Source organism: Neovison vison, chromosome 3 (assembly GCF_020171115.1).
Source record: "Neovison vison isolate M4711 chromosome 3, ASM_NN_V1, whole genome shotgun sequence".
NCBI classification, from domain to species: Eukaryota; Metazoa; Chordata; class Mammalia; order Carnivora; family Mustelidae; genus Neogale; species Neogale vison.
Window position 1 is genome coordinate 146,645,385 of NC_058093.1, and position 15,424 is coordinate 146,660,808.

The following is a 15,424-nucleotide window of genomic DNA, read 5'->3' on the forward strand; positions in this document are numbered from 1 at the left end:
CCGCTGGAAAGGAAGTCAGGATATGTAGTTTTCAGGCTTTGTGCCCCCTGAGATAACAGAGCAGCCTCCTGAACAGAACTTGAGAGCCAACAGGAAAATCAACCACAGACCCTACCTCTTCAAGTTCAGCAAATGTGCTGGAGAACAACATGGTCTTGAATGATAATCCCCTTCTTCTGGTTTCCTATCTCTATCAAGATCTTAGCTCATTGTCTGTAACTATCTTTTTAGCTCACTTGAAAGGAAATGGTTTTCGGATTTTTCTTCAGCTATTCTAGTTGCTTGAACACAGTGGTTATTTCAGTGAAATCAGCCAGTTTACCATTATCTACCCCATCACTTTTGAATCCATCTTACACATTCCTATCTTCTGGGGCACCTGGGTGGCTCAGTCATTAAGTGTCTGCCTTCAGCTCAGGTCATGATCCCAGGGTCCTTGGTTCGAGCCCCATTTTGGGCTCCCTGTTCAGCAGGAAGCCTGCTTCTCCCTCTCCCCCTGCTTATATTCCCTCTCTTGCTATTCCTCTCTCTCTCTCTCTCTTTCTCTCTCTCTGTCAAATAAATAAATAAAATCTTAAAAAATAACAACAATCTTCCTAAACTCAGCTCTGATAATATCAGGAGATGGGTGCCTCACAGGCAAATGAGAAATGATGCCAGCCAGCTTGTGGGGAAGAACATTTTGCCTGTGGATAGCCCTGATGCTGACCTGAATAGGGGTATGTGAGCTCAGGACACAGGGCATTTTTTTATTAGGTCACATTATTCAATGTTCTTACACTCAGTGCAACCCAAAATACATTTTTCCAAGCTATGAGTCCTTTCAGTAGAATTGAAGCCATATGTCTTTAATTCATGGACAATTGACTCATTAACAGATTATGTGGTGAGAACAAGTTAATGTCCTCAAACTTTTCAAACATGGCAGTGAGGCTTGTTTCTCATTATTTTCCTTAGAAATATAAAATGTATTATGCCAAAAAAAATTATTTTAGAATATGTTAAACCCAAACTCTACATCGTCTCAAACTGTCAAGCCCTGGAGGGAGCTTAGAGTGTTAGAAAGGGAAGAATGTTAGGGTCTAAGATCGCTCATGTGTCTACCTTCATTGGAAAGGAATTTTACATCGTCTTTTACTTTCAGTCCTCACCTCCACATTGGTGACATCAAATTCTTCATCAATACAGTTCACAAAAGCCTTTTTCATCCATCACTTCACTAGATCCTCAGTAAAACCCCATGAAATCAGCACTTCTGAGCAGCATTTTTTTCTTCCCATTTAATAGAGGGGAAGATGCAGCTCATAGAAGTTAGCTGTTTTACCCAAAACTTCAAGGTGTTTATAGCCAGCCTCCAAAATGGCCCCCAACTGTGCCTGCCTCTCACATTGTACTGGGATTTGGTAATCAGCAAGAATAATGGTATGCCACTTTCAAGATGAAGTGTTGAAAAGGCCATAGCTTCAGTCCTGGGGACTCTCTCTCTCTCTCATACACACACAACTCAATCTGAAGAAAGCCATCTGTCATATCATAAAGACACTAAGGAACCTATGAGAGGCCCACATGATAAGTAACTAAAGTCTCTAGTCAACAGCCTGCAAAGAACCGAGACCTGCCCAAAACCATGTGAGTGAACTTGGAAGTGGCTCCTTCAGCCCAGTTAAGCCTTCAGATTACTGTAGCCATGTCCAACAACTTAACTGCAACCTCATTTGAGATCCTGAGCCAGGACCACTGAGCTGAGCCATTCCTGGAATCCTCACTTGCAGTACCTGGGAGATAATAAGTGCTCATTGTTGGACTCTGTGAAATTTTGGTGTAATTTGTTACACAGCAATGGATAACTCATACATAGAGCTACATGTGCTCCACAACCACATGACATAGCAGTGATACTATGTCTCTATCATCCCCAAAGTGTTGAATCTCATATTCACTAAGAAATATAAGCAGCCTATAAACCCAAGATACAATAGGTCTAGGTGATGGGGAAACTGAGAGAAGAAATAAATTTTATATATGACAACACAGAACACTGTTGTCTTTATAATGCATTCTTTCATTCTTAAAGCTTTGGGGCAACATTATCTATTTGATCACAACAGAACAGTCTCAAGCTGGCATTCACCTTGCCCTTTGAAGTCCACTTTCTAGATCATAAATATGTCCACTAGCCAGCTCTCACCTGCTACCAGGGCTTCTACTTGTCATCAGAGCTTTCTCCTTCTGAGAAGGAGGACTACAGCTATAATTGTCTTCTCGGTGTTTATCTAATAGGTCTCCACATCATCTAACCATCAGTTCATAAAGAACTGGGTTACCAAGTATGGTCCATGGCAAATTGTGGCTGACAGTATTTCTAGTCAAGGCATGCTCATTCAACGTCTTCAATTCTATACCTTTTACTGAATTGATTAGGAGTCCCTGGAGGTTCTTAAATCCTGGAGGGTTAAGGGCTTTTGCTACTCACTTGGCAAGCCTTCTACCCTAACAAGGAAGGCTCCACAAATCACAGCTTCTGACCTCTGTGTCTTTTTATATTCCTGAAATGTGAATGTATTCTCCACTCCTCCCTCTCCATACTCTACCTGAATTCTGTCACTTAAAGTTCAGTAGACACTTGAGAAGATTTTTCTGACCCCAATTCCATCCCCAGATGAGTCTTCCCTTCTTTGAAATCCAAGTATCCATCTCATTTTTTTTCCTGTATTCCACTGGATAAATGGTTATATTGTTTCCCCAACATGACTGAAACTCTTTGAGATAAGGGAGTTACCGGTTATGGAGCACAAACTCAGTGGTAGGCTCCACACTCTTCGGCATAAATTACTGAACACATGGATGTCGTCCCTCTAGGAAGAAGTTGGGTGAGTACTGTCAAATGCTTAATTGACTAGCAGCTTCATTAGTGTTTGCCTACCCCCAATCTTGACAATGGATTTGGTAAATGATACAGAGGCCTATATCAAGCTCCAGAGTCCCTAGGTTTTCCTCAGGCTTCTAGTAGATATGCTCATTAGTGTCTCACTGCCTCCATCCTGTCCACAGCCACTGAAGGGAGTGGCTCTGTGCCACGCATGACCACTAGCCACAACTGACTGAGCCAGGGATAGACCCTTGACCCCAAAATTGACACTCTCATTAGGATTATGGAAGAATGAGATCTCTAAGGGTCTGAGGAAGTTGGATCATGGAGGTATAGGACCTTCAAGTTCAAGGTCAGATAGTTTAGTCAGCATTGGCATAATACCAAGACAACTCGAAATTATGACAGAGCAGAAAATCCAAAATCGGTTAGATGAAACTGGTCTGCAGTAGGAAGAAGTAGAACAGAGAAATTGCCCAAATGAAGCATCACTGAGAAACCTTGAGGTCACCTGAGGCAGGATTGGGTCTGCTCAGTCCTGATATTCCTTCATTCCCCTGTTGCCTAGAGAACTTCATGTCCTATCCTGGGTGTTCCATATAGTCCACAGGGGTCCTTCAATAACCTCCCTTTATATCTGGGCTAGTCTGTTCCTTGTGATTAGCAAGGCTGGAATTAAACAATGCCCAAGATTTGTAAAAGTTACATAGGGATAAAGGGTGAACAATTCAGGTTCATATTGATTCTGAAATATCAAAGTCATCTTCAGGACATAAAGCTTTTCTAGTAAAATCTTCTCATTTTCTAGATGATGAAAAGGATACCCAGAAAGGAGAAGGGACTTACTCCAGGTCACACAGAAACTGCTAGAACCAAGACCAGGACTTGGGTCCCCTCATATTGTTCAGGGTTTTTCTATTACTTTGACATCATCAAGTTAGCTCTTGCCAATGAGTGTTCTCTGGAGCAGGCAGAATGGGACAACATTAAAGAGAAATAGCAGAGATCATTAACACTTTCCCACCCCAGCCTCACCAAAGGATTTTTGGGAAATTTAGCTTAAATCTCAGGCAAGCTAAAGGAAAAGACGAGAGAGATGCTGATGTTGCATTTCCTTAAAGACCTGGGTCAGAGATGCAGAAGAGAGAAGTGAAATGAGGTTACTGGCTACCCATTTTAAAATACTATCCATATGCGTCTTAAGAGGATGCCAAGAAGCAAAGTTTATCAATTTTCCCATAAAAATATGAGGTCAGTCTGTTAATAAGAGAAAAATATTGCAACTTCTTGGAGCAATTGTGCTGAGCAGGCTGAAATGCCTGCAGAATGCCCTTGTTACATACATCCTTACTGTAATACACCAGTTTGGTGCTTGAAATAATCAACATTATTTTGTGTTACAGTGTATAAGGTTTCCAGTAACAAAAACGAATCTTCACTGGTCGCATTTCCACATGCATCTTAGTACCTTAAATATTTTAATATCCCTGCAATTAAATGAAAATGATCTCAAAATATTTTTATTGCGATTTAGCTTATGTGAATAAGCAATTTAGCTTACATATTCCAAAAACGTGAAGTAAAGGTAAGATGCAGAATTTTTTAAATGGTAATTAGACTCACTGATGGGCCAAGAAGATATTAGGGAATGGGAAACTGTCCCACAATTAGCCAGCAATTGTGATGAATATGCCTAAATACAAACAGAGAAGCCCTAGGATCTCTATGAATGAAAAGGAAGAGGACACTCTCTTGTAGCTTTGCTGTAACAGTCACTTCCAACACTAACTGAGCATTTACTCTATGCCAGACATAGCTTTAGGCACTTTATATGCATTACTTCATATCATCTTCATAAGAAATCCTAGTAGAATTATTTTCTAAATAGAAATAGTAGAATTATTTTCTAGCAGAATTACTTTCTAAAATGAAAATGGAATTATTTTCATTTTCCTCATTTTATAGATTAAAAACTACAGAAATAGGGAAGTTCATTAACTTTACCCAGGTCTACTGGTAGTTAAGGATAGAGCTCAAAGACCCAATTCCCCCAGGGCTTTCTCTCTACTTCTCATTTCTTTTTTTCTTTTTTCCTTCTTTCTTTTTTTTTTTTTAGAGTTTATTTATTTACTTGACGGAGAGAGAGTTCAAGCAGGCAGAGGGACAGACAGAAGGAGAGGCAGGCTCCCAGCTGAGCAAGGAGCCCAATGTAGGGCTGGATCCCAGGACCCCGAGATCATGACCTGAGCCAAAGGCGGATGCTTAACTGACTGACCCACCCAGGCGCCTCTCTACCTATCATTTCTATTTCATTCTAAATGTCAGCTTTTTTTCTTCTCTCTCCTTCATGTGTTAGGAAGCATGGGCAAGAGTGGTTCTGGGGCCACATTCATTTGGTTAATTTGTACTATCTTAAATATTTTAATATTATTAATAATATCATAATTACAGCAGCAGCAGCAGAATCCAAGAGAAAACTCGTTAGTTTGTGTATAAAAAAAATCCCAGGAAGTCTTTGATTGGCCTGACTTGATTCACATGCCTACCCTGAGCCAATCATTATGTTCAAGAAGGTTTTATGACTACGCATAGCTGAGGTCATATACCCACCCTATGGTCAATAATATAGATACTGTGACTGGGAGTCTCCCCAGAATTCCTTTATTGTAGTGGGGGAAGGAGGGGGGGGATGGTAGGCAGATGAAAGCAGATACCACCCCACTCCTGTTGTGAGAGAGGGAGAGAGAGACAGAAAGCACATGGAGCAGAGAGCCCAGAGGTACTCCAAGAGGAAGACAAAACACAAGGAAGGACAGGCATGAAGATGTTAAATAACATAGTGTGTCCAGAAATCTGCAAGTATTTTAGATAGGTAAGAAGGAAGAACAGGATGTATCTGATAAGGGGGTTAAGACCTAAGACCAATGGGGCACCTGGGTGACTCAGTAGGTTAAACCTCTGCCTTCGGCTCAGGTCATGATCTCAGGGTCCCAGGATCGAGCCCCTCATCCGGCTCTCTACTCAGCAGGGAACCTGCTTCCCCTTCCCCCTCTGCCTGCCTCTCTGCCTACATGTGATATCTCTCTCTCTCTCTCTCTGTCAAATAAATAAATAAACCTTAAAAAAAAAAAAAAAGGACATGACACTGAAAGCCTTTGGAGAATTTTATGTGAAACCCGAAGGAACTGGTACTTGATCCTGAAAGCAGAAGTGAGTCATGGAAGGATCTTAAGCAGGGAGATAATAGGATGAGTTCTAATTTTGAGAAAATGCAGTCTTACGGTAAATCTACAAGAAAGGTGAGAAGCAGAAAATTCAGTATGGAAACTGACAGCAGGTCAAGCAAGAGGAAAATGAGTAAAGGATTAAAGGCAACGGCAAAGGGACTGGTGACAAGAGGGAGAGCAGCCATCCTAAGGAGGCAGGATTCGCAAGAGAAAATCTAAATCCTGAATACGAATTAGATTGTCCAAGCTGTCCTGTGATGCTCAGTCACCTCCACAATTGCCCCAACAGGACCACCAACACAGCAATGAGCAAAAAGGGTCCATGTAAACAGAAGCCAAATCTTGCTGGCCTCCTAGCAGTAGGAGAAGCAATAGCGGCCACATTCCCACCACCTACAAGCCTGAAATTGAAGCTGCTGGTTTTGCAATTCACAAAGGACACTTTGAGCCTATGGCCTTGGAAATGGAATGATGAGGACAGAAACTTATCCTTTAGGTCTGTTCACCAACAGACTGTAACAACTAGATCTCTCAGGAGACAGCAGGGCATAGGGAAAGAGCTGGACAGACCACAGTTTGGCTCCTGGCTCTGACCCCTTCTGGGTTTCTTGGACCAGAACTTACACTCTCAACCCTCCGTATTCACAGGAGATTTTTCGCCTGGAGATGATGCCATTTCTTTCTCAGGGGTTTTACGAGGACTACAAATAATAGCATCAACAAGAACAAAAGAAATTTGAAATGTGGTTAGAAATGAATCTGTTTGGATGACTAATTTGTTTAGCTCAAGGGAGCAGAGGGAAAAAAGCCAAACTATGGGACATTTATGCTTTCTACCAAAAAGTGAATTCTCGCCATTTATACACCAAGGTGACAGAGTAAAGTCAGCCATGTCATAAACGCTGAGCTGATCATCACAGTGTGTACATTTGATTTCTATAGCATTTTCTAATAAATCACATTTTCTTCTTGAACTTATGATGAATAAGATTTCTTACCAAAAAAAGTAAAGTTTTGCAATAATCACGGACATATGGTTAAGGGTCACATTCCATCCGATAGCCATAAATATTTGTACTTAAATGACAGATCAGCACAGGAGCGTTTATACTTTTCAGCAAATAAGTAGTGAGGAATTTAATGTAGTAATTCAGAATATGTACAGATATAATTTCAAAAGAACATTTTCCCACCTGGCTAAAATTCTTGCTAACTGACCATTTTATGGTAAATGATTTGTAAATACCCCTTAGCCTCCTCTCCTATCTTTAAAACAAAGGATAGTGAACCAGCCTGAGGCTTTCTATTCCTCTAGTCACTTGGGTTAACTCTTTTTCACTTCTATTCTCTTTAAATCTGTTGAGATTTATAGCAATATTTCAGCCACAATTGTGACCTAGAAAAATTGTGAATAGAAAAATATGGCTTTTAGTTTTCTGTTTCCATATATGAAAAGAGCACAGCGTAATATGTAGCCTGAAGAAGGAGCTTGGGCACAGGCAAAATAGGGCACATGTTGCTGGCTGTCCAGTCTAGGCGCTGTCTCACCCTGGAAAGGCGAACAGAAGTCCAACCATTGAAGTCCTCCCTGGCGAACTCTCTGCCATATTGTGGAGGTGCAGAGTAGATCTAATTCTTTCTAAATCTTAACTAGAAAATGAAGGCTGGATTGGGGCCGATATAATCAGTAATGTGTCATGATAAACAAACATAAATCAGACATGGGGCATAGCCACTTGACTCCTCAAGAAAAAATCACCTCTTCCCTCACCTGGTTTCTCTTCGCTCTCCTAGACTGGCTGAGATCCATTATAATAAAAGTAAACTCACCTTGCAGGTAACTAGAAGCAAAAAAAAACTCAACAAAGTTAGCATAGTGAACCGTCTCCCATGGCAAATACATTTCACATTCTTCTAATACAGGCAACCCTGGATATAAAGCTGCAGAATTGGGATGCCACCTGCTTTTATACCACAGTAAAGACCAAATCCCATAGTGATGGCTACCAAGTTCTGCAAGCAAGGCTCTGGCATTCCCACGGGCAGCCAGACGTGCTCACCGCAGTAGGCAGTAACTCAGCTAACGACATCCGCAGGTACACACAGCAGAAGTGAATCGCTTTCAAACTGCTCTATGCTTTACCTTTGCAAATTCTCTGTAAAGTTTTAAATGACATGCTCTTCACTGTGTCAGAGAAAACGAAAATTAGCAGAATACCCAGAATGTCAAAACTACCTACCAAAAAAGGCAAGACAATCCATCTCTTTGAAAAGGAAACATGAGAGCTTAACTTAGTGGTAAGAGAAATGAAGGTCAATGAGCAAACTCCCAAGTCCGGACTGTCACACTCAATGCACAAACACAGTTCTGAAGTTCAAGGAAACACATCTGGGGACTATGAAGATCACTGAGCCAATGCAATAGATTGTCTTTAAAATAAAGAGAAAGAAGAAAGAAAGAAAGAAAGAAAGAAAGAAAGAAAGAAAGAAAGAAAGAAAGAAAGAAAAGGAAGGAAGGAAGGAAGGAAGAAAGAATTATCAGACAGAAGATCTTACACTGTATCATAGGGGGGCTGAAGCCATGCTCTACTTCTGCGCCTAGTTGGACCAAGCAAGTACCCTTGGAAAGGGTCTGCCTTAGTGAAGGAAGAATTTATGGGGTCTTCCTTATCTGATAGGTGCTCATTGCTCTAGAAGTGTATATAACAGATGCTTTTTAATCTTCTAACAAGGTAGGCTTTTGAAATGTAGAACTGATGCCAAAGGAAGGTATAGGAAGCTGAATAAGTTTTCTCAAGGTGTTTTGAGAGGGAAGGAACAAAGACACCCTCACCCTCCCCCTCGCCCATGCTGGCCCCTGCCAAAACCTGCTCCCTTAAGTCCAAAGTTAAGAAAGACTTTAGTGAACACTAGGGTTGTCTGCTCCAAGTTCTGGTGGCCCAAGGAGACCTCAAGGGCCCTAAAACATGACTGGGCTGGTGTGTCAGTTCCATCAGAAGAATCTGAGTGTTCTTTCTGGTCAGCCTGGAGCTAGACACACTTCTATAATCAGCCACCTGATACCACGATTCCCACTTTGAAAAGGCGCCGAATGAGCACGTGACTGTGACCAAGAACAACAAAAAGGCCCCAGAGATCAAGCATGTGGCACTACAAGCAGGATCTGGGTGAGCAAAAGCACCATTCCATGATCTAGAAGAGTCATTTGGAATATGGTAGACCAGGACTTCACATGAGATATCGCATAGGAGGCACAAAAGCACCAGCAGGGCTGACTTCTTTCTCCAGTTATCACACCAGAAATGTGAACCTATTGGGAAGTTGGAGACAGAGAAAAGTCCACGAGATGGAAATATTAACTGCCTGCTAAAAGTACATGTCAGGGACTGAGCAATTAATTTGAAAACATTATAGTAAGTGAAAGAACTCAGTGGAAAATGCTACATATTATATGCTCCCATTTACTTGAAAAGTCCTAGAATAGGCAAATCCATACAGACAGAAAGTATATTAGTGCTTGACGAGGGTAGGGGAGGACATGATGATGATGTGGGAGTTAGTTCAGAGTGTGGAATCTGTAACTAGACTTCTTGGTTTGAATTCCAGATTTGTCATTTGTGATTTTTAACCTTTCTATGCCTCAGCTTTCTCATTTGCAATATGGGAATGAGATGGTAGGGTTTTCATGAGGATTAAATGAGGGAAAACTTAGACTAGAACCTAGAACTTAATGAATGTCGGCTATTACAGTTTGTGCAGTTCCAGGGAAATTCCAAGCTCTGACACAGAGGCGTGGACAAATTATCTAAAAAGTTAAATGAAAATATAGAAAGGACAAGCTGTCATCCGAGGAAGGTGTTCCATGTTGGAAAACAATTAAGTATGCTAGAGGAACATATCTTAGAAATGATATAGATCCACCTAAGAAGAATCAATAATAACTATAAAACAATAATGATCAATAATTGGGTTGGAATTAAAGAAAATGGAAAGAAAAGAGAGACAGGAGCAAGAAGAAGAGAAAGAAAAGGAGGATGAGAATAGGTTGCCAGTTTTCTGTTATTTACCATTTTTTTGTTATTTGTTATTTGAGTTTCTCTGCTAGTTACTATTCTAGAAACATTCTTGAACCCTGAAATCAGAAATTTAAAAAATGTTGGAAAAGGCAACTCTAATTTTGAACACTGTTAAAATGGGCTTAGACAATAAAGAATTTCCATGTTGCTAGAAGGAGATTCCCAGTGAAAAGATATCCTTTGTTTAAACATCAATGGACACTTATTTGAAAAATTCTTCCCAGAGAGGATATTTTGGGGGAAAATACATATATAAGGAGGGTTATTTTTATATTTTTTCATATATATATATGATTTGTTACATATGTGACACATATATAACAGAGAAAGTATGATAAAAATGAACATGTATGGACCTATCACCCACTTAAGAGTTGGAATACTACCAAAATCATTATATCTTTATGTGCCCTTTCCCTAGATCACTCATTCCCTAGATTTCTTCTTAAAAGATTTTTCAGTTGCTTTTGTTTATAGGCATTTTACAATGTCATCATGTTGTATGTATTATTCTATGACTTATTTTTCCCATTCTGCAAAGATTCATCTAGAATAATATAGCAATGTTAAATTGATTGAGTTTCACCCTCAATGAAAAGATATTCCACAATTAAACATATTCTTGTCAATGGCATTTTGTTTCAGGATTTTTGCTCTTATAAACGATGCTGCTCAGACCATTCTTACATGTCGTTTTTTTAACCCAAACTTTATCAAGCTATAATTGACAAATAAAAATTGCATGTATTTATGGTATACACCTTGATGTTTTAAGATACACACACACACACACTTTGTGAGGCGATGACCACAATAAAGCTAATAACTTGTGTTTCACCTCACATCATTATCATTTTGTGCATGTGCAGTGAGACTGTTTAATTTAGCAAATGTCAAGCATAAAATACAGTATTTTAACTATAATCACTAACCTTTGAACAACATCTCCCCAGATCTCTCACCTCTACACCACTTTCCATGATGGCACCATCGCAGGCATCTCAGTATGCATATTTAAAATATTCTTCGTGACAGACAAGAGTGAAATTGCTCAGTTGTAATGCTCAGCTCTACAAAAGAATGAAAAAATTATTTTCCAAAGTAATTTCACCAACTTACACTCCTACAAAGAGTGCATGAGAATTCCCATAGATCACACTCACATCTACACTTGGTATTGGCAGACTTTGTAAAAATTTTTGAGATTTTGTGTGCCCTTAATTTATATTCCAAAAACTAATGATATGTGGGGGTCTTTTCTTATCTCTTTGCCATCTGTGCTTCCTCTTTTGTAAAATGGCTGTGATCTTATGCCTATGAAGTGAATTATCATTCAGTTATCTTTTTTTCCTGATATGTAAACCTCTGCCAGTTATATACATTGCTGTATATATCTTATCTTTACATATATTTTGATGGAAGCTTCTGATTTCTTAAAGAATTTCTTAATTTTAAGAAATTGTCATCTAACTTATCAATCTTATCTCTTTTAAGAATTCTTTCCCTACTCAAAGCTTTCAATAAAGTTTTAAAATTTTACCTTTCACATCTAACTCATTAATCCACTTGGGAATTGGTTTTTGTGTGTGCACTAAGGAGCTAAATTGATTTTTTTTTTCCTCATATGGAACACAAACTTTTCCAGCACCAATTATTCTATTTTTCCTTAGTGATTTGCAACACTACCTAGGTCAAATACAGAATTTTCCAATACACTTAGGGCTGCTTCTGAGGTCTTGTTTTTTCTTTCATTGTCTATTTTACTTACGATATTAATAGTAATGCACAGTTTTAATGACTATAGCTTTATAATAAAGCTTAATATAAAAGGAAAGTCTCCCCACCCCTCCACCTTATGGTTCCTTAGGACATTCTTGATTATTCTTGGATTTGGCTATTCCATGCATCTAACAGGTAATACTGGCCCCATGCCAGACTTGCTTTTTATGTTCTGGTAATATCCCATGCCCCCCCCCAATATCTCAGCGGTTTAAAATGAACAGAAAAGTTGCTCACATTATATAATTCCTGAGTCAGCTCTTTTCCATGACATGCCCATTCTACAAAGCAGACGATTAGGAAGTTATATAACGCTCATTGCTGAGAAAAAGTTGTGCAGAGAGAAAGAGAGAGCTCTGGAGGGCAGGGCACCATCAGTGCAAAGCTCTGATAAGAAACGACACACACAGCCAAATAACTCATTGGGCAGAACTGGTCATATGCCCCCCCTCCCCAGACTCCAAGGAAGTCAGGAAGCACAATGTGTCTGGAGGGCACACAAAAACATTTGTTGAACGGAGAACCACCATCACATGGACCATTACCTCGAAGGCCTCAGCACCCTTCCAATGGGCTTATAGATTGGTGCAGGTAGAAACAGGGGTTGGAAGGTCAAGGGCCTGAACTCAGGAACTACGGAATCCTACTTCATCCTTTTGCCCAGGGCCTATCTGGTCATTTATTTTGTGAAATTTTAGATTCAAACTAAGTTATGGCTTAAATAAACTTCTGGCAAGTGCTATGGAAATATAATGATACAAGTCACCCCTTTGAGAGTGGAAATTATTAAGTCAGAGAATGAATTCACTCTGTTTGCATTAAAAGCAAATTATAAAGCAGATAACTTGGATCTCAAATTCCTTTTTCCCAGAAACTGTGTTGTATACCCCTTCTCTTTGTTAGTTAATCAGAAAACTTATCTTCTGGCCAATCACACAGAAGAAAACGTTACAAGTAAGCTGCATTTGACTATTTCTAATTTTTATCACAAGTTATAAAGCCTCTTTGTGTGTTTGCTGACATTCAATACAAAGAAAGATGAGGACTCTCTTGCTGTTAATTTCTTATAGTACAGATCCGATCAAACACATCTGAAATATGACATATCTTAGACGACTTTGAAAAGTCATAGATGGAGGCACAGGGGTAGCTCAGTGGGTTAAGCCTCTGCCTTCCACTCAGGTCATGGTCTCAGGGTCCTGGGATCAAGCCCCACAACGGACTCTCTGCTCAGCGGGGAGCCTGCTTCCCCCCCTCTCTCTGCCTGCCTCTCTGCCTACTTGGGATCTCTCTCTCTCTGTCAAATAAATAAATAAAATCTTTAAAAATAATAAAATAAAAAAGAAAAGTCATGGATGAAATAGTTCATAAATTATACATAATGTTAATAAGTTCATCATTGCAGGTAAGACATCACTGACAATGACCTCACTCCATTGACTGCTTTTTTCTTTTTCCTTTGAGAGCTGAATCCATTGTTAAACAGACTCAAGAATGTCAGTGTGACGTGCTAGTGTTTGAAATAGATACCATTGCACTCTCGTTGCCACATTAGTTTGTAAGTGTGAATTTTGAAAAGTGCCTATGACTATTTCTACATCTAAATACAATAAATCTAAAGTCTTATTTTCCCATGAATATATATAACCAATCAACACTCAAGAGTCTATAGCCTCTTAGCAATAGACTATGATTTTTTCTGACTTTCCACCTGTCCCCAAGAAGAAAAAGAGCTACCACTCGATTTAGCACATCTGGTGAAAATATGTGTCAATACAAACAAAACTATAAACATATTCCATGAGAAAGGTTGAGGACCCTATGTCAGATTGCCTGGGTTTGAACCCCTATTCCTTCGCTTTTTAATTGTGTGGACAGGGTATATAAAGGCTAACAGGCGACATTCTGGAATTAGGTTTGTAGAATCTGCCTTCTGAGAGCTATGAGTCTTTGGGAAAATTATATAAACTAAGCCCCACTTTTCTCATCTATAAAATGGTGGTAATACTAATATTTACCTCGTAGCGTTATGGTAAATGTTATGTTATATTTTTAAAGTGCTTTATGTTAGTGCCAGGCTCATAGTAAGTGTTAAAGTAATAACTCTTATTATATTAGTAATAGATAGTATACAAAAGTGCTTATATTTACTACAGAGAAAATGTCATTATGCTTGTCATAGATAGCCACAATCTCACCACTAGTGCATACAGATTGTCTTCACTTTCCAAAGATCAAATTTTTTCTACTAGCTCAACTGGGAAACTTAGACTTTACTAGAAATATGAACATAGGAGCCTAGGAATGAAATCAGTGTCATCTTATCAATATGCACAAACACGAGGATCTAAAGGTGCAATCCTCAGGGGAAAGACTTTATACACAGGAGTATAAACCCACAGGGCGATTGCCTGACCACGTGCTACTCTCTCTGTCCCAGAGGTTGCTGCTTTCTCAGGTATCTGCAGGTTGTTCCAGAAAACAGGTTGCTCCCCAAGAACACAGCCCACATCCCAAGAGACCAGAGTCCTTGATTGTTTTGTTTAAAGTCATGTGATTGTAGCACACAGGCAGCAAGTGTGGGTCATCAAGAAAACCCTCCCGTGTTCGAAGGGAAGGCTTACACTGTGGGCTGAAGAAAGAATCTTACCAAAGTTCCCACGGCAAGTTGGCTGCTGTCATGTCCCCAATACAGAAACACTCCCTCAGTGAACAGAAATTTCCAGATTTTCTATTTCTGCTGAATTGGATATCCTGAGATAGAAACCAAAGGCATCTGGAATTTTGCTGTTTTACTAGCCATTATAGATCCTCAATCCTGGCTCTTTCCTCCCAGTGCTGAGAAATGGGGGGGGGGGGGATATGTTGGTAATGGTGCTGAAGAGAATAAGCCAATAACAAGATGACTCACTTCTAGGCCAAAGGTCTCGTCCGTGGAGGGCTCAGTGATGAGTGCAGTATGGGACCCAAAGCCCATCTCTGCCTGTGGCTTTGCCCTGAGAACCCTGCTAATTGATAACAGGTCGCAAGTCTTCATTTCCTTCTCACTCCCCTTGTACAAGCACCTTTGGCCTCTCCCTCGCCTAGCTGACGCTCATTTGCTCTGATGACAGATCTCCCTTGCAATCTCAGGGGCTAGCCTGGCTTTGTTAGCCACAACTCCCCCATTTCCTGCCCAGATGCCCTTTCCTGAATAACCCTATTCATCCCACGCATGGGAGAAATTGGCTGATCCCTAAACACTGATTAATGCAACTGCCAAGCTGGTTTCTTTCCAACAAAGTAACCTGTTTTCCTCCCAGCAGACCAGCCCATGAACTCTGAAGGGTGTGTGTGCGCTTGTGTGTGTGTCTTAACACAGGAGCAAAAAGCCAAGAATTTCTAATTTAATTAGAAGTTGTACAACTTCTTCCCTTTCTCCCTTATTTTATTCTCAAATTTTCCAAATCCATTTGTTAATGCTTACGATGCTG

The 15,424-nt window shown here is 40.0% G+C and overlaps 1 pseudogene; it reads right to left on the reverse strand.

The window, feature by feature from the left end:
* Nucleotides 1-15,424, reverse strand: part of LOC122902873 — a 159,911-nt pseudogene that overhangs the window by 52,870 nt on the left and 91,617 nt on the right.